This window comes from Delphinapterus leucas, chromosome 8 (assembly GCF_059928025.1).
Source record: "Delphinapterus leucas isolate spDelLeu-1000000601 "Yukka" chromosome 8, BTC_Dleu_Yukka2, whole genome shotgun sequence".
Lineage (NCBI taxonomy): Eukaryota > Metazoa > Chordata > Mammalia > Artiodactyla > Monodontidae > Delphinapterus > Delphinapterus leucas.
This window is the reverse complement of record NC_143136.1, coordinates 43667262-43694292: the sequence shown is the minus strand read 5'-3', so window position 1 is coordinate 43694292 and position 27031 is coordinate 43667262. Positions and strand designations below refer to the sequence as shown.

General features: G+C 39.7%; 1 long non-coding RNA gene across 3 annotated transcripts in view; it reads right to left on the bottom strand.

Annotated features, from left to right (window-relative positions):
• LOC149748546 (uncharacterized) overlaps positions 1–27031 on the bottom strand; it is a 302762-nt gene that overhangs the window by 271166 nt on the left and 4565 nt on the right. For 2 of the 3 annotated variants that reach the window (XR_016393985.1, XR_016393987.1), the window contains exon 2: positions 26928–27031. This is a non-coding gene — a long non-coding RNA (uncharacterized LOC149748546). The other variant, XR_016393986.1, reaches the window with a different exon arrangement.

The following is a 27031-nucleotide window of genomic DNA, read 5'->3' as shown; positions in this document are numbered from 1 at the left end:
CATTTTTCCCTTGCTGCTTTCAATAATTTTTCTTTGTCTTTAATTTTTGCCAATTTAATTACTATGTGTCTTGGTGTGTTTCTCCTGGGGTTTATCCTGTATGGGACTCTCTGCACTTCCTGGACTTGGGTGGCTATTTCCTTTTCCATGTGAGGGAAGTTTTTGACTATAATCTCATCAAATATTTTCTCAGGTCCTTTCTCTCTCTCTTCTCCTTCTGGGACCCCTATAATGTGAATGTTGTTGCATTGAATGTTGTCCCAGTGGTCTCTTAGGCTGTCTTCATTTCTTTTCATTCTTTTTTCTTTATTATGTTCCACAGCAGTGAATTCCACCATTCTGTCTTCCAGGTCATGTATCTGTTCTTCTGACTCAGTTATTCTGCTATTGATTTCTTCTATTGTAGTTTTCATTTCAGTTATTGCATTGCTCATCTCTGTTTGTTTGTTCTTTAGTTCTTCTAGATCTTTGTTAAACATTTCTGTCATCTTCTCGATCTTTGCCTCCATTCTTTTTCTGAGGTCCTGGATCATCTTCACTATCATTACTCTGAATTCTTTTTCTGGAAGGTTGCCTATCTCCATTTCATTTAGTTGTTTTTCTGGGGTTTTATCTTGTTCCTTCATCTGGTACATAGCCCTCTGCCTTTTCATCTTGTCTATCTTTCTGTGAATGTGGTTTTTGTTCCATAGGCTGCAGGATTGTAGCTCTTCTTGCTTCTGCTGTCTGCCCTCTGGTGGATGAGGTTATCTAAGAGGCTTGTGCAAGTATCCTGATGGGAAGGACTGGTGGTGGGTAGAGCTGGCTGTTGCTTTGGTTGGCAGAGCTCAGTAAAACTTTAATCCACTTGTCTTCTGGTGGGTGGGGCTGGGTTCCCTCCCTGTTGGTTGGTTGGCCTGAGGCGACCCAACACTGGAGCCTACCCAGGCTCTTTGGTGGGGCTAATGGCAGGCTCTGGGAGGGCTCACGCCAAGGGGTACTTCCCACAACTTCTGCTGCCAGTGTCCTCGTCCTCACGGTGACATACAGCCACCCCCCGCCTCTGTAGAAGACCCTCCGACACTAGCAGGTAGGTCTGCTTCAGTCTCCTATGGGGTCACTGCTCCTTCCCGTGGGTCCCGATGAGCACACTATTTTGTGTGTGCCCTCCAAGAGTGGAGTCTCTGTTTCCCCCAGTCCTGTCATTGCCGTGCACTCAAATCCCACTAGCCTTCAAAGTCTGACTCTCTAGGAATTCCTCCTCCCATTGCCAGACCCCCTGATTGGGAAACCTGGTGTAGGGCTCAGAACTTTGATTCCGGTGGGTGGACTTCTGTGGTATAAGTGTTCTCCCATTTGTGAGTCACCCACCCAGCAGTTATAGGATTTGATTTTATTGTGATTGTGCCCCTCCTCCTATCTCATTGTGGCTTCTCCTCTGTCTTTGTTTGTGGGGTATCTTTTTTGGTGAGTTCCAGTGTCTTCCTGTCAATGATTGTTCAGCAGTTAGTTGTGATTCTGGTGTTCTTGTAAGAGGGAGTGAGAGCACGTCTTTCTAGTCTGCCATCTTGAACCAATCTCAGCAATACATTCTTTGACATAAATTATAGCAATATTTTTTTTTGGATCTGTCTCCTCAGGCAAACGAAACAAAAGCAAAAATAAAAAAGTGGGGCCTAATTTAACTTAAAAGCTTTTGCACAGCAAAGGAAAACATCAACAAAATAAAAGAACAACCTATTGAATGGTAACAAATATTTGCAAGTTATATGAGAGATAAAGGGTAGTATCCAAAATATATAAATAACTCATACAATTCAGTATCAAAAAAACAAACAACCCGGACTTCCCTGGTGGCACAGTGGTTAAGAATCCACCTGCCAATGCAGGGGACAGGGGTTCGATCCCTGGTCCAGGAAGATCCCACATGCCATGGAGTAACTAAGCCCATGCACCACAACTATTGAGCCTGTGCTCTAGAGCCAATAAGGCACAACTGCTGAGCCCGCATGCAACAACTACTGAAGCCCGTGCGCCTAGAGCCCGTGCTCTGCAACAAGAGAAGCCACTGAAATGAGAAGTCTGCACACTGCAACGAGGAGTAGCCCCCGCTCACTGCAACTAGAGAAAGTCCGTGCCCAGCAATGAAGACCCAACCCAGCCAAAAATAATAAATAAATTAATTAAAAAAAAGATACTCAAGTGCTTTAAAAAACAAACAACCCAATTAAAAAGCAGTCATAAGACCTAAATAGACATTTTTCCAAAGGAGACAGACAGATGGCCAACAGGCACATAAAAAGATACTCAATACTGCTAATCATCAGAGAAATGCAAATCAAAACCACAATAAGATATCATCTCATGGTTGTCAGAAAGGCTATCATCAAAAAGACGACAAATAACAAATGTTGGCAAGGATACGGAGAAAAGGGAACCCTTGTACACTGTTGATGGGAATGTAAATTGGTGCAGCCACTATAGAATACAGTATGGCGGCTCCTCAAAAACTAAAAATAGAACTACCATATGATCCAGTAATTCCACTCCTGGGTATATATCCAAAGAAAACAAAAACACTAATATGAAAAGATATGTGTGTGTGTGTGTGTGTGTGTGTGTGTGTGTGTGTATATATGTCACACACACAATGGAATATTACTCAGCCATAAAAAAGAACAAAACAATGTCATTTGCAGCGACATGGATGGACCTAGAAATGGTTATACTGAGTGAAGTAAGTCAGACAGAGAAAGACAAATATCATTTGATATCACTTATATGTGGAATCTAAAAAAATAGTACAAATGAACCTATTTACAAAACCGAAATAGAGCAACAGATGTAGAAAAGAAACTTATGGTTACCAAGGGAGCAAGGGTGGAGGGAGAGATAAATTGGGAGATTGGGATTGACATATATACACTACTATATATAAAATAGATAACTAGTAAGAACCTACTGTATAGCACAGAGAACTGTACTCAATACTCTGTAATGACCTATATGGGAATAGAATCTAAAAGAGTGGATATATTTTTTAAAAAAAGAAAAGATACATACACCTCAATATTTGTAGCATCATTATTTACAATAGCCAAGATAGAGAAGCAACCTACTTGTCTACCAACAAATGAATGGTTAAAGAAGATGTGGTACATATATACAATAGAATATTACTCATCCATTTAAAAAGAATGATAATTTGCCATTTGCAACAACATGGATGGACCTGGAAGGTATTATGCTAAGTGAAATAAGTCAGACAGAGAAAGACAAATACTGTATGTTATCACTTATATGTGGAATCTAAAAAATAAAACAAATTAATGAATATAATAAAACAGCAAACACTCATAGATATAGAGGTTACCAGCTGGAAGAGGTCAGAGGGAAGGGGTGACATAGGGGTAGGGGACTAGGAGGTACAAACTAGCATGTATAAAATAAATAAGCTACTTTGTGACCACCTAGAGGGGTGGGATAGGGAGGGTGGGAGAGAGACGCAAGAGGGAGGGGGTATGGGGATATATGTACACATATAGCTGATATACTTTGTTATACAGCAGAAACTAACACAACATTGTAAAGCAGTTATACTCCAATAAAGATGTTAAATAAATAAATAAGCTACCAGGATATATTGTACAGCACAGGGAACATAGCCAATATTTTATAATAACTTTATTATTTTTTAAAAGATTTTTTGATGTGGACCATTTTTAAAGTCTTTATTGAATCTGTTACAATATTGCTTCTGTTTTTATGTTTTGGTTTTTTGGCCCCGAGGCATGTGGGAGGCATGTGGGATCTTAACTTCCCAATCAGGGATCGAACCTGTACCCCCTGCATTGGAAGGTGAAGTCCCAACCACTGGACTACCAGGGAAGTCCCCAGAGTACTTTAAATGGAGTACAATCTACAAAAATCACTATTTTACTATGAATCACTATGTTGTACACATGAAACTAATGTAATATTGTAAATCAACTATATTTCAACAAAAAGAAAGAAGGAAAAAGAAAGAAAAAACAACTGTCTTAAAGATGCTGAAAGAATTAAAGGAAGACATAGAGGAAGTCAAGAAAACACATTAAAAAATGGAAATATCAATAAAGAGATGGAAACCTAAAAAGAAACCAAAATTCTGGAGCTGAAAAGTATAATAACTGAAATGAAAGACTCACTCTAGGGACTCAAAAGCAGATTTGAGCACATGGAGAAAAGAATCAGCAAACTCAAAATAGGATAATGGAAATTATTGAGCCTGAGGAACATAAAGGAAAAGATTGAAGAAAAGTGAACAGAACATAAGGGACCTGTAGGATACCATCAGGCAGACCAGCATACAGATAGTGGAAGTCCCAGAAGGAGAAGAGAGAGCAAAAGGGGTAGAGAGAATGTTTAAAGAAATAAAGGACAAAAACCTTCCATATTTGATAAAAGTCATGAATATAAATATTCAAAACCTCAATGAAACTCAAGCAGGATGAACTCAAAGAAGCACACACTGAGACACACTGTAATCAAATTGTCAAACACCAAAGGCAAAGAGATTCTTGAAAGCAGCAAGAGAGAAGCAACTTATCACATAAAAGGGATCCTCAATCAGATTACTAGCAGATTTCTCATCAGAAACTTTGGAGCCAGAAGGCAGTGGGCTAATATATTCAACGTTATAAAAGAAAAAACAAAGTCAACCAAGAATCCTTCAAAAGTGAGGGAGAAATTAAGACATTCCCAGATAAACAAAAGCTGAGGGAGTTCATGACCACTGGACCTGTCCTGCAAGAAATGCTCTAGGGAGTTCTGCAGATTGAAATGAAGGAACACTAGGCAGTAACTTGAAGCCATGTGAAGAAATAAAGATCTCAATAAAGGTAAATACATGGGCAATTATAAAAGCTAGTGTTTTTGCTACAATGTTTGTAACTCCCCTTTATTCTGCATTGTTCAGGAGACTAATAACTTACAAATTATTTTATTGTTTGGACACACAATGTATAAAGATGTAATTTTGTGAAATCAACAACTAAAAGCAGTAGGAATGGAGATGCAAAGGAGCAGAGCTGCTTTTTTAAAATAATTAATTAATTAATATATTGGCTGCGTTAGGTCTTCCTTGCTGCGTGCCGGCTTTCTCTAGTTGTGGTGAGCAGGGGCTACTCCTCGTTGCAGCACGCAGGCTTCTCATTGTGGTAGCTTCTCTTGTTGCAGAGCACGGGCTCTAGGCACGCAGGCTTCAGTAGTTGTGGCACGTGGGCTCAGCAGTTGTGGCTCACGGGCTCCAGAGCACAGGTTCAGTAGTTGTGGCGCATGGGCTTAGTTGCTCTGCAGCATGTGGATCTTCCCGGACCAGGGCTCAAACCTGTGTCCCTTATATTAGCACGTGGATTCTTAACCACTGCACCACCACGGAAGCCCAGGAGCAGAACTTCTATATGTTATTGAAGTTAAGAGGCATAAATCCAAATTTGAGTGTTGGGCTTCCCTGGTGGCGCAGTGGTTAAGAATCTGCCTGCCAATGCAGGGGACACGGGTTCGAGCCCTGGTCCAGGAGGATCTCACATGCCGCAGAGTAGCTAAGCCTGTGCACCACAACTACTGAAGCCTGCATGCCACATCTGCTGAAGCCCGCGTGCCTGGAGCCCGTGCTCCACAACAAGAGAGGCCACCGCAATGAGAAGCCTGCGCACCGCAACGAAGAGTAGCCCCCTCTCACCCCAACTAGAGAAAGCTCACGCACAGCAATGAAGACTCAACACAGCCAAAAAATAAAGTAAATAAATTAAAAAAAAAAACAAATTTGAGTGTTATAACTTTGGAATATTAAATGTCATTCCCATGGTAACTATAAATAAAATGATACCGAATATACACAAAAGAAAATGAGGAATTTAAACATTTCACTACAAAAAAAACTAAACACAAAAGAAGACAGAAATGCAGAAAATGAAGGACAAAAAAGCCAGAAAGCATATAGAAAACAAATAGCGAATGACACAATAAGTTCTTCATCAGTCAACTTTAAAAAGAAAGGAAATTCTGACATATGCTACAATGTAGATGAAATTTGAGGATGTTACATTAAGGGAAATAAGCCAGCCACAAAAGGACAAATGTTGTATTTCACTTACATGAGGTACTTAAGGAAGTCAAAATCATAAAGACAGAAAATGGAATTGTGGTTGCTAGGGGATGGGATAAGGGGGGAATGGAGGATTATTGCCAAATGGATATAGAGTTTCAGTTTCACAGATGAAAAAAACTCTGGAGTGGATACATAGTGATGGATGCATAACAGTACCACTTAATACCACTGAACTGTACATTTAAAAATAGTTAAGATGACAAATTTTATGTTATGTGTATTTTACCACAATAAAAAATTGAAAAAAAATCCATAATGAGGGCCTAGGGAATGTTAGGGGTAATGGAGTTTCCTTTTGGGGTGTTGAAAATATTCTAAAGTTGATTGGGGGTGGTAGTTGCACAATTCTGTGACATATGCTAAAAAACTGAATTACACACTTTAAATAGGAGAATTATATGGTATGTAAATTATATCTCAAAAAAGCTGTTATAAAATAACAATAGTGATACTACTAATAATAAAGAGTTAATGAGGGATTCCCTGGTGGCGCAGTGGTTGAGAGTCCGCCTGCCGATGCAGGGAACACGGGTTCGTGCCCTGGTCCGGGAGGATCCCACATGCCGCGGAGCGGCTGGTCCCGTGACCCATGGCCGCTGAACCTGCGCGTCCAGAGCCTGTGCTCTGCAACGGGAGAGGCCACAACAGTGAGAGGCCCGTGTACCGCAAAAAAAAAAAAAAAAAGAGTTAACGAGTCCTTAAAATTCTGCCAATTATGTGGTCTTAACTTTATAGAAAGACATAGACTCTGAAATATACCAGACCATAGGATTCCCTTGTCATTTGGAATCTTTCATTGATCAATAATTGAATAAGCAAACTGAACCTTAAAATATGGACTTCTAAATACAATCTCTATCAGTTCCACCATAACCAAACTTAAAACTTGAGTGCTATAAAGAGAGAATGGTTCAGGATTTTAAAAATAGGATAATCAGTATTTTCTATTTAGAATGTTTCTTTAGTTATTTATTTTTTTTGCAGTACGCGGGCCTCTCACTGTTGTGGCCTCTCCCGTTGCGGGTCACAGGCTCCGGACGTGCAGGCTCAGCGGCCATGGCTCACGGGCCCAGCCGCTCCACGACATGTGGGATCTTCCCGGACTGGGTCCCGGACCCGTGTCCCCTGCATCGGCAGGCAGGCTCTCAACCACTGCGCCACCAGGGAAGCCCTTAGTTAGATTTTTGATCAAACAAATAAAGCTTCTCTTGCATTATATTAATTTGTAATCATACATTTAGGGATTTCAAAATGAAGCCATAGCAAAACATATTTTGTTAGTATTGCTCGGAACTACTAATTACTCCTCCCGCCCTTTCCCCTTTTAAATGCATAAGGAAATGGAAACATGCCATCTCATAATAGGGTAAAATATGATGATGTGTCATAAACAAGTTCTGTGGGCAAAGCTAGTATCCAAAAGTTATTGCTGAGATACTCAAAAATCTTGATTTCCAGAATCTGGGAAGCCTGCCAGTTTCTGGAAAAATCTGTACATTTAAATGGAAAAAATTAGGAAAATAACATAATCTCTTTGGAAATTCAAAATATCAAACAGCTCTTCATGTCAGTGAGGTATCAAAAATGAGACAGGTGGACCAATGTGATGGAGGATTTTGCACTATCTCCCTGGGTCCTCCATCCTTTTCTCAGCACCGTCAAGGACTGGGAAAGGCAGAGGTCAGCCTAGCTCATAGGACTCCTTGCAGGATGTCTACTGTAGTTCAGCCTTTTCTGCTCTGCTTGGACCTGTCCCCCAGGGGATCACTCCTGTAAAGATAAAATATCAGCTCTTCAAATCCAATTCATTCTTCTAGTAGAACTAAAATTGTGACTATACCTTTCGTTGATCAAGCCTTGAAATTGGCTTGGATATTTCATTTATATTGTTCATCTTTATTCTTCTTTTCCTCTAATATCCGACCTATACTGACTCATACTTCAAAGTGTCTGTCCACCTTTCTCCAGTTCCACCCCTGGGGCCTGAGTCTACTCCACTATCATCTCTCACCTGGGGCCTCAGCAATAGCTTTCTAACTAGTGTTCCTAATTCCACTTTTTGCCCTCTTCGTCACATTCTCCACCCAGCAAGCCCATCAGGTCACATGACTCCCCCACTGAAAATCCTCCAGAGGCTTCCTGTTGCACAACTCCCTATTGGGCCTCTTCCTCTCTCTTCCTTGCTCTGGCCCCACTCACCTTATTGCAGCTACTGGAATACACTAAGCTTGTGTATGTCTCTCATTTGCTCTCCCTCTGCCTTGAGAGTTCTTTGTGTGGCATGTCCTTTGTGTCATCCCAGGCCTCAGTTTAATGTTGCCGGCTCAAAGAAGCCTGCAGTCAGAGGTAACACTCCTCCACCTTGGTCACCCACTATCACATCATGTTTGATGTTCTCCATGGTTACCATTCTCTAAAATTACTTTGTTCATTTCTTTGTTTATGTGTTTGTTGATATTTCTACCTCCATGCAGTGTGAGCTAAGAGCAGGACCTTTCTGTTTTGTTGACAGCTGTTTCTGCAGCACAAAGAACATATCGGCATATGATAGGGATTCAAAAATCATTTGCTGAATGAATAAATGAAAACAAAATTTGATTCTGTTTTCAAGATGGCATATCTCTCAATTTCACCCAAAACTTAGAGGCCCAGTGACTCAGGCTTGTCACCTTGTTATATTATCCTTGGTTTAGCGGGTTAAAAAAAAGCATTTTATAGACCAAATTTCGTATTTTGGGCCCTAGTTCACAGTTCCAAGCTCCATATAAAATTTCTAATCAACTACCTTCTCTTCAAACTTATTATTTTCAAACCGATAAAAGAGTTGAACGAAAAATAAAAGAGTACCCATATACTCTTCACCTAAATTCAACAGTTGTTAACATTTTGCTACGTTTGCAGTCTTTCTCTCTCTTTACACACACACACACACACACACACACACACACACACACACAGCCCTCCCTAAATAAGTTATTATAGTGATGACTGCCAAATGGTAATTTTCTGTTTCTATTATTTCTTCTATATTTATTAACTGACATCACTCATAACCAATGACTTCTTGACACTAGAGCATATGGAGGCAGGTTTGTATTAACAGTAAAGTAGATTCAGAAGAAAATCTTTTAATGATCATGATGTACTTTTGAGTCAACCCTGTTAGTACAGTTCCCAAACAAAGAAAGTACATGGGGCTCAGAGCCCTGAATACTGGAATTTACCACTGTCAGAAAGATGAAATTCTGAAATATTCATTTTTCTTCTTTCAGTATAACACGTGTAAAAGTGTCCCTATATTATTCTGTTGTTTTCATTGTTCCATCTGATCTACAGACATTTTAAGTTATTTTGTTACTAACACTAAACCCAAAAAGAAAGAAATTGATATGTGTTTGAGGTAGGAGAAACATTTTGAAATTGAATGAAAGCTAATTTTGAATGTGTAAAACATTTTCAATTGGCCCCAGAGAACTGAAGAGGAAACTTCGCAGTCAACATTTCATTGTTGCCACTAATGCAGTGAGGCACTAATGCATTATTGCCATAATGCAGTCCAGATATTCTCAACAGGCAGATAAACCAAACATAATTTCCTAAGTTTAAAAATATTAAGTGGGCTTCCCTGGTGGCGCAGTGGTTGGGAGTCCACCTGCCGATGCAGGGGACGCGGGTTCGTGCCCCGGTCCGGGAAGATCCCGCATGCCACGGAGCGGCTGGAACCGTGAGCCATGGCCGCTGGGCCTGCACGTCCGGAGCCTGCGCTCCACAACGGGAGAGGCCACAACAGTGAGAGGCCCGCATACCGCAAAAATAAAATAAAATAAAATAATTAAGTAGGATTTTTGCCCCCAGCAGGTTTGACTAAAATTTTTTCTTCACAGGTTAGTATTAGGACTAGTCTGATGGGGGAGGTTTCTGGAAGAGGAGTCAAGGGGAGCCAATGTGGAAGTTGAAATCCTTCCAGAGGTATAGAAATTACCTCTTTTCAGGGTTTTAATATTGGATTTTCCACGAATCAAATGATGGGAACTTGGATTGCTTAACTAGTGAGATACCCTCAAATGTGTTCATTTATTCATCCATCAAACATGAATGGGGTACATCATGCCACCAATATGCCAGGTGCTGGGAATCCCCAGGTGAAATACCACCGTTCCTGCCATCAAATGTCATCAGTCTCCTCTGGCTCTGTGGAAGTCTCTCCCTAAGAAAGCAGGATGGGGGAGAGGTGAGTGTAGGAAGGAATGGAAAGGAAACAGGAAAAGAATACTAAGGGGTCAACAAAGAGTCTAGGCAAAAATAAAGATTAACAGAAAATGCAGATGGACCTTAGAGGTGAGAAGACTTAAGACTATGAGATGTGAGTAGGGCAGCCACAGACAGATTTTTAGTGTGAGTGTTAGGCAGACACTTGATGGAACAGCTAGGGGAACTGAAATCCAGACCCAATTTCACTTATCAAAATTCATTCTCTGCGGGGTGGGGGAGACTTCATCTGCCCCTAAAAACAGGCACCTTTATTTAATTTGTGGAAAGACTGCATAGGCTGTGTCCCTGGATCCAAATGTGTACCTTTAAAACTAAAAACATTAAGGAAAGTGACAATTGGCAGTGCTGATACTCTGCACTCAATCAAGGGTCTTCCTTACAATTTTCTCAAATGTACAGAATTCAAAAGCATATTTTTCAAGACTTCCAGGTATATATTTTGGGTTTACAATAAGCTATAGCAATAGATTTTTTAACACAGGGCTTAAGGTCTACTTCGAGAGTGTACTTTAAGAACAGTTGAGATGTAATATGTTAAATAAAACAAAATACTCATGTCTCATTTACATTTACATTATAACATTTTAAGAATACATTTTAAGAATTTTAAGAATAACTTCTTGTTATTATTACTATTATTGTCATACCCGAGGAAAACACCAACTTCCAGGGTAAACCGCGGTCATTTATTATTTCGACAGGATTATTTTCATTTACATTGTTTCAAATCTTAAAATTTGTGATTCTACATAAAATAAGAGAAAGTGGCCTAATCTTTTCAAATATAGAGTGCTGATGCGGAGTTTAAAGTCCACTTCACTTTTATCCAGTTTCAATTTGCTCTGAAACACCTGGAAGCATTCCTCATGCTTAAAGAAAGCAGCTTGTATGCTCAGGTTCATAAAAATTGTACTGTGAACTTAAAACACAAAACAAAACTTTGTGTGGGTGTATGTTTTCTTGAACCTGGAATTTGATAGCTCTCCAGCAAGCCAATCTAAGACACATTATTTTTTATTCCTTAAGTGTCAATTTTTATTGTGTTAATTGTACAAAGCACTGTGAAATTAAGCAAAGAAAAGATACAGTTTCTGCCCTCAAATAAGGTTATTTTGGCATTGAAATATTTCTTTTCAGAAAGCTTATAGCAGCACCAGTATGGGTAGAATATGGGCAAAATTGTTTAAGCTGTCTTCTATGTTTTGATCTCTATTTGAGGCACCCAATAGCCTCTCCTGATCTCTCAGAGGTCTCATGGCTCAGCTCTGGAAATTCTCTGCATTCCAATTCCTTCTTTTAATATGCCTGTATCAAAATCACTTGCTTATAATCTATTTTCTTAAGGACTATTTGCCAAAATGCCAACTAGCTAATCTGGTAAATTAATCCATACTAAGGTATGTTCTAATTTTATCCTTTTGAGTAACATATTTACATTTTACTCTCTTTTTTTTAGAGACAATATCTAAATGCATAGAAATGACTCTAATGGTGGGGATTTCCACATGCATGATTGATAAATCTTCTTGTGTCCATCAAATACATCATTTGAGGGGCTGCCAACATTGTTCCCCTGTCCTGAGGAGGGCTGGGAAAAAAGAAATGGGCTAAGTGTTTGCATTGCTTAGAAGAGTTCCTAATAGCATGCTTACCAAAATCTGTGAGAGGCAGGTGGTTTCTTCCCCACCTTTGTAGCATTCTGTTTCAATAAGCCCAGGCCAGTTTTCCACAGTTCCTATTGGAAGAAAACTTATTTCTCAAAAAAGGGATGAAAGTGGCATTTGGGGCAGGACAATTCTTTGTTTTATAAAATGTTATTATACATGGCAGGCTATTTTAGTATCCCTGGTCTCAACCCACTAAATTCCAAAAGGATATCCCCGGCCACCCCACCTGCCCAGTCACTGTGACAACCAACATGCCTCCTACACATTTCCAGATGTGTGGAACAACCTTGGTGAGAAATTTTAGCCAACCCTTTTTAGAGTCCGTTAGAACCTTCTCTAATGGGAAATACAACATGCTCCAACATCCTCCAAGGGGTCGAGTTGCCTTGGACCTCCAGCGACCATATCTCTGTTCAGGAATACAGTGTGTGAATGGGCAAAAGCTGACATGAACTTTCCCTTCAATATCCTCAGACTAATGCCAGTCGACTCTCTTAACATGAGTCAGAAATTCAGACTAAAAGGATGGGAAATTTTTCTGAAAATCAAGGCTTTCTTCAGATGGCATCTTAGTGAGGAGTCATTCAGTGCTTTGACATTGATCTTTCTAATATTGTGACAGCATCCCTGGAAGAAACTATTCCCTTGGGGGGAACATAACTTCAGAATTTCATCTAACTACTGTTGGAGTCACATTTGGTCTCATTCAAAAGATCATTTTTAAAGAATCAGTACATAAGGAAAAATAAGAATGGAAGTACCATTGTCTCAAATGCCATGGTAACCCACTAAAATATAGATTTTTAAAAAAAAATTTCTCACTGGACACAGTTTTAATAAGTCAATTTCTACTACTGTCATTAATTTTTCACAATCTTAGGATTAAATGGTTTAAAGATGTGGGTAAGGATAAGCACTATATAACATCATAGCAAAATGCGTTTCCAGTTTATGGTCGGTAGATCAAAGTTTCAGGGGCCATAAAGAGTTTCACTGAAGGAGTGAAGTCCTTTTGTTTTCATTTAGGTAAGATATATGTGTAGAAGGCTTGTGAGTGGCAATAGTGCTATTTTATTAAATAATGCTCAAAGAACTTGACTGACAAGAAAATCATACGGAAAATAAATTTTAAAACAGTTTATTTAAAAGTAAAATATATAATATCTGTGGTAGCTTTGAGAGGATGGAAGGTAGGGACATGGCTTTTGAGAAAATGGACATGTTCTCACAATATTAATGATTATTTCTGAACTAAGGATTAAGATTGGCTTCCACTTTAAATATTGGACATTTGGGACATAATGCTGCTGATCTGGTGTGATATAGGTGGTTAAATTGTTGGTTATGTGGATAAGAAAGTCAATTATATTTCTTCTCTAATGGTCCAAGTGTTGGTCGGATACCAACATAGGAAAATAAAGTGACTCTACTTCGAGTTCAGGAATGCAGGGGCCATGTTGATATTATTCTATCTCCAGTGCCTGAGCACAGTGCCTAGCCCATAGAAGGTCCTCGAAGGAGTGGATGAGTTGAAAAACATTCATTCCTTTCTTCTAGTGTAATAGCCATAGCTCTTGGTGATTCTTCCCCTGAACCATATTCAATTCAACAAACTCTGATTGTTAATAACAAGGCATCATAATGCATTTATTGTGTGCCAGACACAAGATGACCATTATTTCATTTGATTATTAAATCAACCTCATGGCACAAGCATTATTATCAACATTTTCAAATAAAGAAGCTGGATGTTAGAGAGGTTAGTAATTTGTTTGGGATAACATGGCACTGAACTGCAAATCTAGGTCTCTAAGACCTGGGTTTATTTATTGAGTGCCTGGTAGGAGTGAGGCATTGAACCAGGAGGTAGAGGCTTCCATAAGACAAGCCTCTGCCCTCTAGTGGAGGAAAGGGCCACAGGTCATTCCATTCACTATTAAATGGGCTATAACAGAAGAAGTAACAAGGCAGCAACTAGTAGAATTTAAAGAGGAGTTAATCCTATGATGATGGGAGGATCACAGGATTTATATGTTGGCTCCCCAGATTCCCAGAGGCAAGCAAGTTATGTAAGATGAGCAAAACCATCATATCTGGGTGTCAAATAATCCTGTCCCCAGGCCCTAATTCTCTTCAGGCAGCTCTGCACAGCAGGCCAGCCAGTGTATATTGAGCAGCGCCGCTTAGCCTATACAAAGCTTACCTCGAATGCCACCAATACAACTCTTGTATGATAGCTGTACTTCACACACTACTCCTACCAACTTGAAAATCTTCTCCCTGTTATTTTCTGAGAGTCACCGACCGGGGTGCCTCACATGGAGAGACAAATCAAGTCTCTCCTCTCCTACTTGGGTTCCCTCTTGCCAATGTCCACTGCAACTGAAGCTTGCTTAAGAAAATTGCTGCCACTACTGCTAAAGACTGTTAAGCATGTTCCATGTCAGGGATGCCACTCCTAATTCTGCCTTTACCCAGCAGAGCCATGGAAGGTGGGAGAAAGCCCCCCTCTACAGTCAACTGGTCTCCAAGACCCGCACTGCTAGCACCCAGTGTCTCTCAAAATAGAACTTCTTCCTCTAACACCTTTAAACAAAAACTTATCTCAACAGAAGGGAGAAGCAGCATTCTCTGTGAGTTCCCTATTCTGTTTATATGCTTCCAAGAAAAATGTTTTCTTTCCCTACCACTGAAATACAAGTAAACGTGAACACACACACTCACACTGGGGACTTGGAGATAGAAATCTAGCCCAAGGCTACACAATCAGCCATTTCCCTTACCAAACCATAGTGTTTAATGTCCCATTCAGGTTAACAGTACTTGCTCTTTTTTTGTGTAACTAAAAGAAACCATTCTGTTTTTTTTCTTCCTAAAACAAAGAAACAGTTTACATGAAAGATGAATGAATATTTATTTGTAGAAACCAAAAACACACAAAAAACCGTTCACAAATTTTAAAGTACATTCTAGCCAAGACATTCTATTACATCTAGGTGAAGAAATGAAGAGCTGGGAATATTAAATTTGGTGGTTAAAATCATAGAGTAGCAGAGCCAGGATTAGAATCTAGGTTTTCTGATTCCTAGTCTAATGCTCTTTCTTCAGGGAGGGAGGTGGAAGGAGGTTAAGAGAGGTGTAGTGTGATACTTTTTCCTCTCTAGGAGAAAGAAGAATGGATTTCTCTGTTCTCTCTTGGTTAGCTTTTGGTCAGTTTTTGGTCATCTGCTTGGTATGTGTCATTTCTGGCTCTTGCATTTTCAACACAGCCGACCCTTGTATACTGAGCTCAGAGGCTCCGTGGTTTTCTGGAATGCTCAACACGGGCCTCCTCCATAGGGAGAGCTGCACTGCCCTCCTTGTTCTAAAAATATGCTGTTTTGTTGAAATGGTTCAACTATTAAGGCTTGTTTTGCTATACTTTGAATTGTAGCTAAATTACTTTCATAGTTTTCCTTTTCGCTTCCTGTGTTCTGGTTTTTTGAACAAACTGACTATGATATGCTCCACATGGCCTAGATGCATTTACTTATGCTTCCTTATAAATCGCAGTTTCTCCAGACTGTCATTAATGTTCAAACCTTTTCCCTTAGTATGGTTGCCTAGATATACTGCCAGAGGGCCTGGAACATGATTTCCAGCACTAAGTGCGATGTTAATATTCTGCTCAGTCTCCCTCTCCTTGGTACAGGGAATGGCTTCTTTTCCTCATCTTCATCGGGAGGTAGAAACCTATGCATCTGCCAGCTTCATAACCGCTCTTGGCTGCCCTGAGTGTGATGTGGAAAAAAATGTTGAGGGTAGGTTTGTAGCAGCTGTTTTACCACATTCTTGTGAAAAAATGCCTGCAGGCATGGACTGCTCCACTCAAGGCACAAAAAGTCTTTCTCCAGCCCTGGTAAATCCACCTTGGCAGATCCCTCTTAGAATGCAGGGTCTCAGACTTTAGCATGCACAAGAAACACCTGGGGGTACAGACTCCTTCTGCACCCCACCCCGAGTCTAGGATTCTGTCCAACTAGGGTAGAGCCCAAGGACCCATCAGCAGCACCCAGGTGATTCTGATGCAGGCTGTCTGCAAAGCATTCTTTGAGAAATACTGATTAGGGTTTTAGAATTAGGCTCATTATTATTTTAAAAATCTTTTTCTTAAAACTGTGGCTGGATGGCCAATTTGAGGAATGTTAGAGGGATTAATGAACAGATAGGGGAGTGGGCTATATTTCTCAAGTCCCTGCCTTCTCACCTCTATGATTCTACACTTCTGTACTTTTTTGGACTAGACATAATACATCTGAATCCATGGTGTTTAGGCACAGTATGAAGAGATTTCTTGGCCTCTTTTCTCCCTACTGACGCTCCTGCAAGATGAGGGGTTGTGCCAAAGTGTAGAAAATGTGTGACTAGAAGCACTGACACCTTTCTGAAGTTAGTCTTTGCTAACTAAATAAAACCACAGGCTACAGACTATGGTCTCTGCCCATTCTCATCTCCTGGGCAGTTTGCTTGGTTTTACAAGATTAGGACTGAAGTGGGTAGTTTCTGTAAATAGGAGCAGAGGAGGAATGTGCCCTGAGAATTGAGGTGACTGTTAGAACCCAAAGGGGAAGGTTTGGAACATCGGGACAGGGCAGGGCTCACTTATGGGTGGAACAGACAGATCTTCTGGGGTGTGATTTTTAGAGGAGACAAAGACACTATGGGATGAAATTTCTTTATAGGGGTTTAAGAAGTTGAATGCCAAAACCTTAAACTCTGTAAAGATAAAACTTAAAGATATCTGCCTGGAAGATGATTTCTTAAATTCACACTATTATACACAAGAATTTCCATGAAAGTTTCCAGAAAGCTATTTTTAATGTAGCGAGGGAAAACTGCCATAGGAAGTTGGAGTGAAGGGGGCAAAGAAAGCAAATGAAATACAGTATAAAAAATAGATCATTGACACCATGACTGTTCTGATTCTGTTTATCGTATTCAGTAGGCAAGACACACAGTAGAATTTTGGAGACAAAGACCAGAATATGTGGCCATCTCAACTAATGGAAGGATAGAAATTCTGAGCAAACTTAAAACACAAAGGGCCCTGACAAAGCAGATGCCACTGTGTTCTCATACTTCGGAGGAAGGGCCTCGGGTCCTCACTCAGAGGAGCCTCAGACCAGGTGGTTAAGTGGTAACATATATTTAAACACAGACACGGAAATCTCTCCAAGAACTTCCCTAGGACCTACCTTCCACATTGGGAGTTTCCAAACAGGCATAGTCTAAAGGATGATGTGAGACCAGGCTGGGGAGAGGAACCTTAAAGAAAAATCAAAGCTAGATAGGAGGGAAGACTCAAAATGGATAAGAAAATGCAGGAGAGACTGTCAATCTAGATAGACTGCCAAGGCCAGAGAATGCAGAAGGGGTAGTACCTATCACTGTCTTTGGCACTTAGGGACATTTCATTAAGTATCATGGAAGGAAGGGAGGGAAGACGGGGTCTCCTATAAAAGCATCCTGAGTTGTTGGAAGAGGTGGCAGGCTATAAAGTGTGCTATCATGACTAAAACAAACATGGGGCCGAATCTGGAATCCAAACAGAAAAGGATATTACTACTTCTCTTCAGAGACCTATGCAAAAGCACAACTCAGGAAACTAAAACAGGTAGCTTAGCTCATTGATAAATGATCCAAAGCACATGTGACACAGACTAGAAGCAAGGTACAAAGATAATACCTGGCAGGGTCTTTTCTGCTGAGAGCTCAGGAAAAGGAATGCCTTGAGGCAGTACTCGTGGCTTATCTCTTCTGTTCATAGTTGGTGGCCTCTGCACTTCCTCCCTCTCAAATCCCTCTTTCTACATAAAGTTTAGTTTTGCTCCAGAACCATCTGTTGAAGTGTAGTGAAAGGAAGGAAAGGAAGGAAAGAAAGGAAGTGAGTTAAAGAAGAGAAAAGAAGGAAAGAAAGGAAGTGAGTTAAAGAGGAAGTAGAAAGAGCCCAGGATACAAAGGTACAGTCTTTGATGGAGGCATTTTCTTTCTCTTTTGCTCCTGCATGTTGACTCAAGAAGCACCCTCAAAATTTGACATCAGGCTGGCTGGAGTAATGCTCTTCAATTTTTCATGTCAGGGTCAGACCTTCTGCTATACCTTTGGGTGGACTTTATTAGTTAGTAAATCTTTGACGTCAGCAAAAAGCATTTCCCACATCCCTTCTCTATGTCAGACTATGGCCTTGAATGAAGCAGCCGTGCTATCCTGGCCCTTATGAACCTTAGAGTCCAGTAGGAGAGAAATAGTCACATAGGATTATCCATTTTCTTGAAAGAAAAGAACAAGAGCTATGAGAGTTCTTAACAAGCAAGCATATTTGACTAGGTGACATTTAAGCTGAGACCTAAAGAGTAAGATTTCACCAGCAACAAAGAGGAAAGGTGAGGGTTTCAGGCAGAGGGAACAGCACGTGCAGAAGCAGTGACAGTTCCCAAATTACAATTTAGGAGGGCCTTAGAGGCAGCAATTTGACTCTGAGTGGCGGGCTACAAGCTGTTTTTGCATAGCATTTTACACAGATTTTTAAAATATCAATTGTGCATATCAAAGAAAAGATGGGCTTGATGAACAGAATATTAAAAGATAAAGCCCCCCAACTCTCCCCTTGTACTACTATCATGCAGGAGCCATGAGACAGGTCTGGCTTATTTGAAGACCTGAAAGAAGGCAGTTGTGGCCAGAGCATAAACCTCAGTGGGAGACTGGCTGAAGATGCAGCTACAATTTAGGTAGAGCCAAGGAGGCCTTCTAAGGAAGATTGCAAATTCTTAATTTTATCCTAAGGGTAGTGGGAAGCCATTAACGGTTTTAAGCTGGAGAGTAACATGATCTGATTTATAGTTTAAGGAGATCACTCTGGCTTCTGGATAGAAATGAACTGCAAGGGACAAGGAGCTAACATCTGTTGAATTTCTGCATGGGCCTGTCCCTGAACAATACACATGCATTACTCACTTAATTCTCACAACAGCCCCCCCAAAGTGGGTGTTAGCATCTTCATGTTACAAGTAAGGGAACTGAGAGGCCCTTTGAGATTATATAAACTGCCCAGCATAACACAGGGAGAAGCAAGGAAATGAGTGCAATTTGTTTTATTATTGTGCAGTGAATGCATAGGGCTTACTTTACAGCCAATAAAATCCAATGATTGTTTTCTCATAAAATTCTGTAGGTAGTTGATAGTCATATCCAGAATGCAGTGATCACAGAAAGGTTAATACATGTTTTTTTTTCAGCAAGGGTATTCCTGACCCTGGCTGTTCATCTGAGAGATAGTGGATATAGCTGTACGACTGGAGCTATTATAGGATTCTGCTCTTAAAACCTCTCTTATCATTGTTAAATATGCGAAAGACCTCTTTTCACTGTTTTGATCTTTTTGTCAGGTTGTTTTCCAGGAAGTGGTTGCTAGGAGCGAAAAGTTTTATTATTTAGAGATAAGTGGAGCCTAGATATCCCATCCCCTTAAAAAGTACAAAAAAAAAAAGCCTACAGTAATTGACTTGAAAAGTATTTTTGCAACACCATTTGTACCAGTCCACCTGCTTTCTATTTACTTCTGGTTATCTCCTTTTGCTAATGATTCTCTGAAAGCACACACTAAGGTTTGCACCAAAATACTGTCCTGGAAACTGTTGGAGGAGTCTGCAGGGCTCTTAGAGCCAACAGCTGCCTCTAATGACAGTGAGCACGTGCACACTGAGTGACTACAGAGCCCCCTGCCATAAGTGTGAATGTCAGCCGGCTACACAGTACATGAATTACCCTTGAATATAATTGCCTTTACATTCTGATAATGTCTACCACCGGGGGAAAATCCATCGAGATTGAAGTTGTACCAACCAGGTTACAGGGACACTGTTCCACACACTGGGACAAGTTCCTACCCAGGCCCTGAGGTTCTTAGCTGTGTATGCCTTTGTCCCTTCTCATACCATTCCTTTAAAAATCTTTGATTATTAAGCAAAAGGTGTGTGAACCCTTCATTGCTCTTGCAAAACTGCTATATGTTAGGCTCCTTATAACTTTTGTCTGGTGACTTGTCTGGTGACTGGACTTGAAACATTCTGTAACCTTGTTTGATATTTATAATGTATGACCTGCAATTCCCATAGTATCTGTTGGAAAAAAAATAGACATGAGATTTCATCAGTAAGTGACTAATAATCTCTAGATAAAAGCCACAACTGCTTGTAACCAGTGCTCAGAATCACAGTTCAGACCCAGGTGGCACATTTAAGGTCACTTAGGCTAATCTTCCCACAAGGCAACTGAGGCACTGGCAGATCAAGGGACTTCCTAGGTCCACCAGGGATGCAATGGCCAGGCTCAAGCTAAATTCTACTTGCCTGACTCTCAGTTCAGAAAGACTTTAGAGACCCATATACATTTTTACACTTTTTAATAAAGAACCACAAATTTAGACTTCAAAATTAGACTTAGAATTTATTTATTGTATTTCTTACTGTGCAAGGACTTGATTTTCCTCTCAATATTTGGGCAGATCCCCAGTATAAACACTTGAGGCATTTCCTTTGGCCTATGTCACAAATTACTTAGGAAAAACAACATTATGAAGGAAACTAAGTTTATCTCCAGAGTTATTGTCTTTTTCCCCATCCTCTCCCTTTGGTTTTCCTCTTAGTGTTTCTGGTGTCTTAAGATGTGTATCCCAACCTATTCATGGGCCCTTGGCCTTACATGCTTACAGCTTAGGATACCCCTTCACATCTAGACCTTTTTAGACCTCATTTTCTCTGCCTATAAACTTACCTATACAGTATATACTATCTTCTTAGCTCCTCCTTTCAGGTAGTATGTTAGCAAAACTCATGTGCTAACTAACACAAAGTCCTCCTGTTTTTGCCTATCACAAGATGTCAAGTTCTCACTATTTTAGTCACTCTCTTGGATTAAGACATTATTTCTACAAACCCCTGTTAAAATGAATCACTTTTAGCTGGGAGGTAAAATCCATGAAGACAGTACTGTGTGAAGGCACTACACCATGCTGGAATTAATACATAAGCCTGTCCCCCTCCGAAATGGTAAGCATTTTCATTTGTACCATGCCTCTTGCAGTAGAAATGTACTAGCACCCAGTCCTAATCACCAAGTGTAGCTAATATATATCAAGGCGGCAGATGCCTCTGGATACTTTTTTCTGCATCTGGAACACTGATGGGAATAAGTCAGTTATTATGTAACTGTGAGATTAAGTAAAGATAGATTATGAAGACACCTATTTCTTGATTCAAATTGCATTTGTCAGCTTCAGAGTTAGTTACAGAAATAAGAACAGCTAGTCAGAAGTGGAATTTAACTGAAAAAGCATAAAATATGTTTACATGAATTCACTGATTCAAATATTTTGTGCAAACACTTTTAGGTAAATGGTCATTTTATAGGCTGACCTTTCTATGTGCTACCAGTAGGACTGGCTTCTCTATGATCCAAAGCTCTTTCTCCTACCTTCCTCTCATATTAGATGGATCAATCAGGAAAGGGCAGCCCCAAAAGCAGAGAAGCTTAAAGTAACAGTTTCTTTCTCTGAAGTCAGAGACCTAGGTAGACGGCAGCCACCAGCTTTAAGCATTAATAGTTAGAACGGCACAGGGAAAGAGATAATAAAAAATTATGCATTGGCTTTTTTTTTTTTATGCATTGGCTTTTTAAGCTTATAATCACATTTTCCTGACCAAAGCAAGCTGCATGGATACATCCAACTTCTAGGGAGCAGGGACATACAGTCCTACACAGGAGGAGACTGGAAATATTTAGTGGAGAGTGTTAATAATACCACACCAGATTGCTCTGGTAATTACCTGAACCTACCATTTAACTTCACTCTTTTTTGTTCTTGACAGAATGCCCTTGTTAACCTCTTACACCTGAGTTTCTATCTGGCAAATATCACCTACTTTCTAGAATATTCCATAATCTCCCTGAAAGAACTTATTTTATATCATCTTTATCCATTGAATATACATATATACATAATATTTATGGCATCCAGAATACTGTATTTTAATTAGGACTTTATGTATCTGTGTTTCATCTATCTCCTTAGACCAAAATACTATGTCTTATTCATCTGTGTAATCTAAGCTCCCATATGGTGGTTGGCACAGGTAGACAGTCACTAAAACACAGGGTGCTTATAAAGTCCTTTTGCAGTTTGAATTTTGAATAAGCATCCTCCTTTTTGTATAATATAATAGGGAAGGAATTTACTCAAGATTCAAATAAAACTGTGAAAGTTTTATTTGTTCTAATATATTTCTTTTATTTTCTAGTTAATAAGCTCCTATGTTATATTAAACAGCCTCAATTATGTTATTGAAAATGATATTCAAAATGATAGTGGATATGTTAAAAGCTAAAAAGTTTAAATTATCCTGTCCAGTTGGGACAGAGGTGAACATGAATAATTAGAGTAATAGAATAAATGAAGATATTACCAAATAAGCCCTGATATAGAGTGAAAGAACCCTTGAACTCTTCCCAGAGAGGTCAAGGAAGGCTTTGAAGAGGAGACAATATTTGAGCTGAGTTCTTAGGAAACAGAAGGTATATCCAGATGCGAATGGTATATCCAGATGCGAATGGTAAGGGGTAATAGTAAGGGTAGAGTTAAGAAATATGTGGTACTTTTAAGGCAACTCACTAAAATGTTGAACAGATTATTTAATGTTTGTGTCAATTTTCTCACCTGCAAAATAAGACTGTATGTACCTGCCCATCTCAAATGGCTTGTTATGAGGCAAAAGGCTATTATGTAAGAAATTGGAGAGCACCATGAAGATATAAGATGGGGACCTTGAAGGGTCAGTGGAATTTTGATGGATAGAGAAAGGGGCTTAGGACATATAAGGTGATAAGAATGGTATAAGGAAAGACTCCAAGGAGGAAAGTTGGTTAAGCCAAGGAAAATTGATCATTTTGGCAAGAATAAATAACAGCAAGTTAAGGTTCAAACACTAACCAATCAGAAACAGGTAGAGAAGTCTAGTTTAGCAAAAAGGTAAAGTTGGTTGTCTTAATATGTCTCAGTATTTTTTGTTGGGATAGAAGGGAAGCAAATCTAGGGTTATAGAAGTGATTCAGGATCCAAACTGAAGGTTGGGGCAGGCTCCTTAATGCTTACTGTATCTCTAACTCCATCCCTTTATTTTAAATCATGCAAGGGTATCATATATGGTCCCCAAACAATTGGGGGAGTCATATAATATGTAAATAGGTTAAAACATAGATAATATAATTTAGTGGGGTTAAAAAATGAGAGAGAAAAAGGTTTGATAAATTGCACTCAGGGCAAAGAGAAAGATAAACACAGAGAAAGAGTCTTCTATAATGTGATTTTGAATCAGTCAGGTTGTTTTAATGGAAACCCAGATCCAAGATGGTTTAAATACTAAAGAAATGTATCACATGTAACTAAGGAGGGAAGGCATCAGAGTTGGTTGAGTCAGTAGCCCATGAATGTCATGGAGAGTCCAGATTCTTTCTATCTCTCCAGTCTGTTGGCCTTGGTGTGTTGGGTTTGCCTTAAGGCTGGCTCTCTCCTGGTACTAAGATAGCTGCAGCAATTTCAAGGGAAATGGAATTTCCATGGCTGGCTAGGACTAATGGTCTGGAGTAGAATCTGCTCCAGGGATAAACCTCAAAAATGTTATATTGCTATCATCATCTGATTGTTCTGGGCAGAGCTGGAAACATGATGGTCCATGCGCCAAATTATTCTTGTAGATGTTTTGTTTGACTAGCACAGTGTTAAAAGAAAATTGAATGAGCTGCATTTAAAAGTCAGATAATTTTGTTTATTTCTTAAAATAATATTTCTCTATTATCTTAAAGAATCCGAAGGTTTATCTAAATGTGCCTGCATTCCACTTAGCTAAAATTGGCTAGAGTGGATTAACTACTGCCCCTTTAGACAGAGCATTCCGATTCCACCTTACTGGGCTTCATCATTCCCTAACATATTAACCTGGTCTGCTTTACTCAAGTTACTTACGGAGCCTCTCACTGGGGAAATTACTTTTAAAGATTTTTAAGAGCCATGTGGTGTTTTTGCACCAATGAGCATATCTTTTGTAGGCACTTCTTCAATGGTTCAAAAGAAATGAGGGCAAGGGCCACATCTTGCTGGAGGGCATGTCTTTGCCAACTCTATTATTAATTAGCTGTGCTATCTTATTAACTTATAATTTCTATAGCCATAAAATTTAACAATTAACACCTGCCCCAACAGGAATGTTACAAAGATAAATAACTTCTTTAAATTCAAAGGAAAAAAGGATGTACTTTTATTCATATTGTATTAATTAAAGAATTGCTTTCATATTTATGTTTGATATAGTCAAGAACCAGATAATTTTTTATATAGGTTTTTCAGTTAAATATTAGTCATTTGTACCTTTTGTAAAGCCTTTAGTTCAAGGATATTGTTTGTTGGTTGCACACCTGAACTATATTTACAAGGTAAATATATGCCTACTACCTGTATCATCCAGCATTGGTTAGGCAAAATTAAAAAAGGTTTAAGAGGAAACATTAAAAATTGAATATTGGATTTGTAATATTTTCTACACTTATAATTTTTAAAGAAAAGTAATGGCTTTCAACATTATAACAAAGGTGCATTTCTTTAATTAGGAAATATTTCAACCGCAGAGAAAAAGAGAATATAACAAACACCTGTGTATCAATTATCACAGTACCATATTCACTTCAGATTTTAAAAATTATTATTTAAGAATTCAGTCATTACAAGGACTTCCCTGGTGGCACAGTGGTTAAAAACCTGCCTGCCGGGCTTCCCTGGTGGCACAGTGGTTGAGAGTCCGCCTGCTGATGCAGGGGACACGGGTTCGTGCCCCGGTCCGGGAGGATCCCACATGCTGCAGAGCAGCTGGGCCCGTGAGCCATGGCCGCTGAGCCTGTACATTCGGAATCTGTGCTCCCGCAACGGGAGAGGCCACAAAAGTGAGAGGCCCGCATACCGCAAAAGTAAAAAAAAATAAAAATAAAGAACCTGCCTGCCAATGCAGGGGACACGGGTTTGAGCCCTGGTCTGGGAACATCCCATATGCTGAGGATCAGCTAAGCCTGTGCGCCACAACTACTGAGCCTGCACCCTAGAGCCTGCAAGCCACAACTACTGAGCCCACGTCAGCTACTGAAGCCAGCGAGCCTAGAGCCCGTGCTCCACAGCAAGAGAAGCCACCGCAATGAGAGAAGCCTGCGTACCACAACAAAGAGTAGCCCCCACTCGCTGCAACTAGAGAAAGCCTGAGCACAGCAACAAAGACCCAATGCAGCCAAAAATAAATTAAATTAAATTAAAAATTCAGTCATTACAGACAGTTCATTCATTACAGTTGAAGCTCTTTGTACATTTCTTCAATCCCATTCCCCATTTTACACACCCAGAGATAATAACCACTGCACTGAATTAGATGTTTATCATTCTTATGCACATTTGAAACTTTTGAAACCATATATGTATACATCTATAAATAATATATTGTTTTGCACGTTTTACAATTTTATAATCATGGTATCATAAAATACATATCCATCTGTAATTTGTTTTTGAAACTTATCCACTTTAATACATGATACTGGGGATCATTCATTTTAAATAATATATTTTATCTCATTATGTAGAAATATCACATTATTTTAATCCATTCTCCTACTGATAAACGTTTAGATTGTTTCTACAGAGATTTTTTTTATACGTCACACCGTTCGTTTGTTGTACTATCTGGGGTGCATATGAATAAAGCTCTGCGTCAGAACATACCACATGGTGTTGTCACTATGAGAAGCAGAGCTATCATAAGTCAACCTTTCTTTTGTAGAGTTGCCTCTTGCGACTTATAATTAGACAGAGGGACTCACATGCTAACTGTAAATGTCAGATGCTTGAAAAGTAAAGATTATTTGAAGGAACCTGCTCTTTCCAGAGAATGAATACTGATTTCTCTTCACCCCAGAACATCAAAATACATTGCTGTGGACTCTGATGCTTTTTTCCCAAATGTCTGAATTTTGGATTTAGCTTCATAAATAGTGATTTCAGCAGAGTTCAGTAATTGTTTTCCAAACTGGTAATACGATCTTACCATTTGATGAGCATAAAGTGACAAAAGTCCAGGTTCATTTTTCTTTTGCAGGGCTTAGAAAATGTGACAAATTTCGGACGTGGAACCAACATTAGATTTCAGAGCATAAAACCAACATAGCATAATTGATATGGAGCTCATACTTCAAACCACTGTTAATTTTCCCCAAAGTGTCCAAATATATATATACATCAAACATCTCCTAGCTGAACTTTGGTTTTAATCATCCCTGAAAGAGAATGCCTATTCTGAATATGCCTATTCTGACTGTCCTCTCAGTGGTTCTCAGTTTCAACTGCTCTAGAGCAGGGGTCCCAAACCCACAGGCTGCAGACAGGTACTGGTCCACAGCCTGTTAGGAATCAGGCTGCACAGGAGGTGAGCGGCAGGTGAGCGAGCGAAACTTCATCTGCCGCCCCCCATCACTCTCCATCGTTCACATTACCGCCTGAACCTTCCCCCCGACCCCCCGCACACATGGAAAAACTGTCTTCCAAGAAACCAGTCCCTAGTGCCAAAAAGGTTGGGGACCACTGCTCTAGATGACTGCCTATCTTTCAGAGTTCTCAAATACTCTTTGTTATCAATATTAGTCTCGTGGCTGCCAAATTTTCACAAGTTGGATGATGTATCAGTCAACCTAAGTCATTCTACGGTAATAATGCCCAAGTTGAGATTACTTACAGTAAGGTTTATTTATCTTCATGTTGTTTGTCAATCAGTCATCTTCAGCTTTGTTCCATCAATCTGGGGCCCAGGTAAAGGAATCATCCCGTCTTTGGAACCTG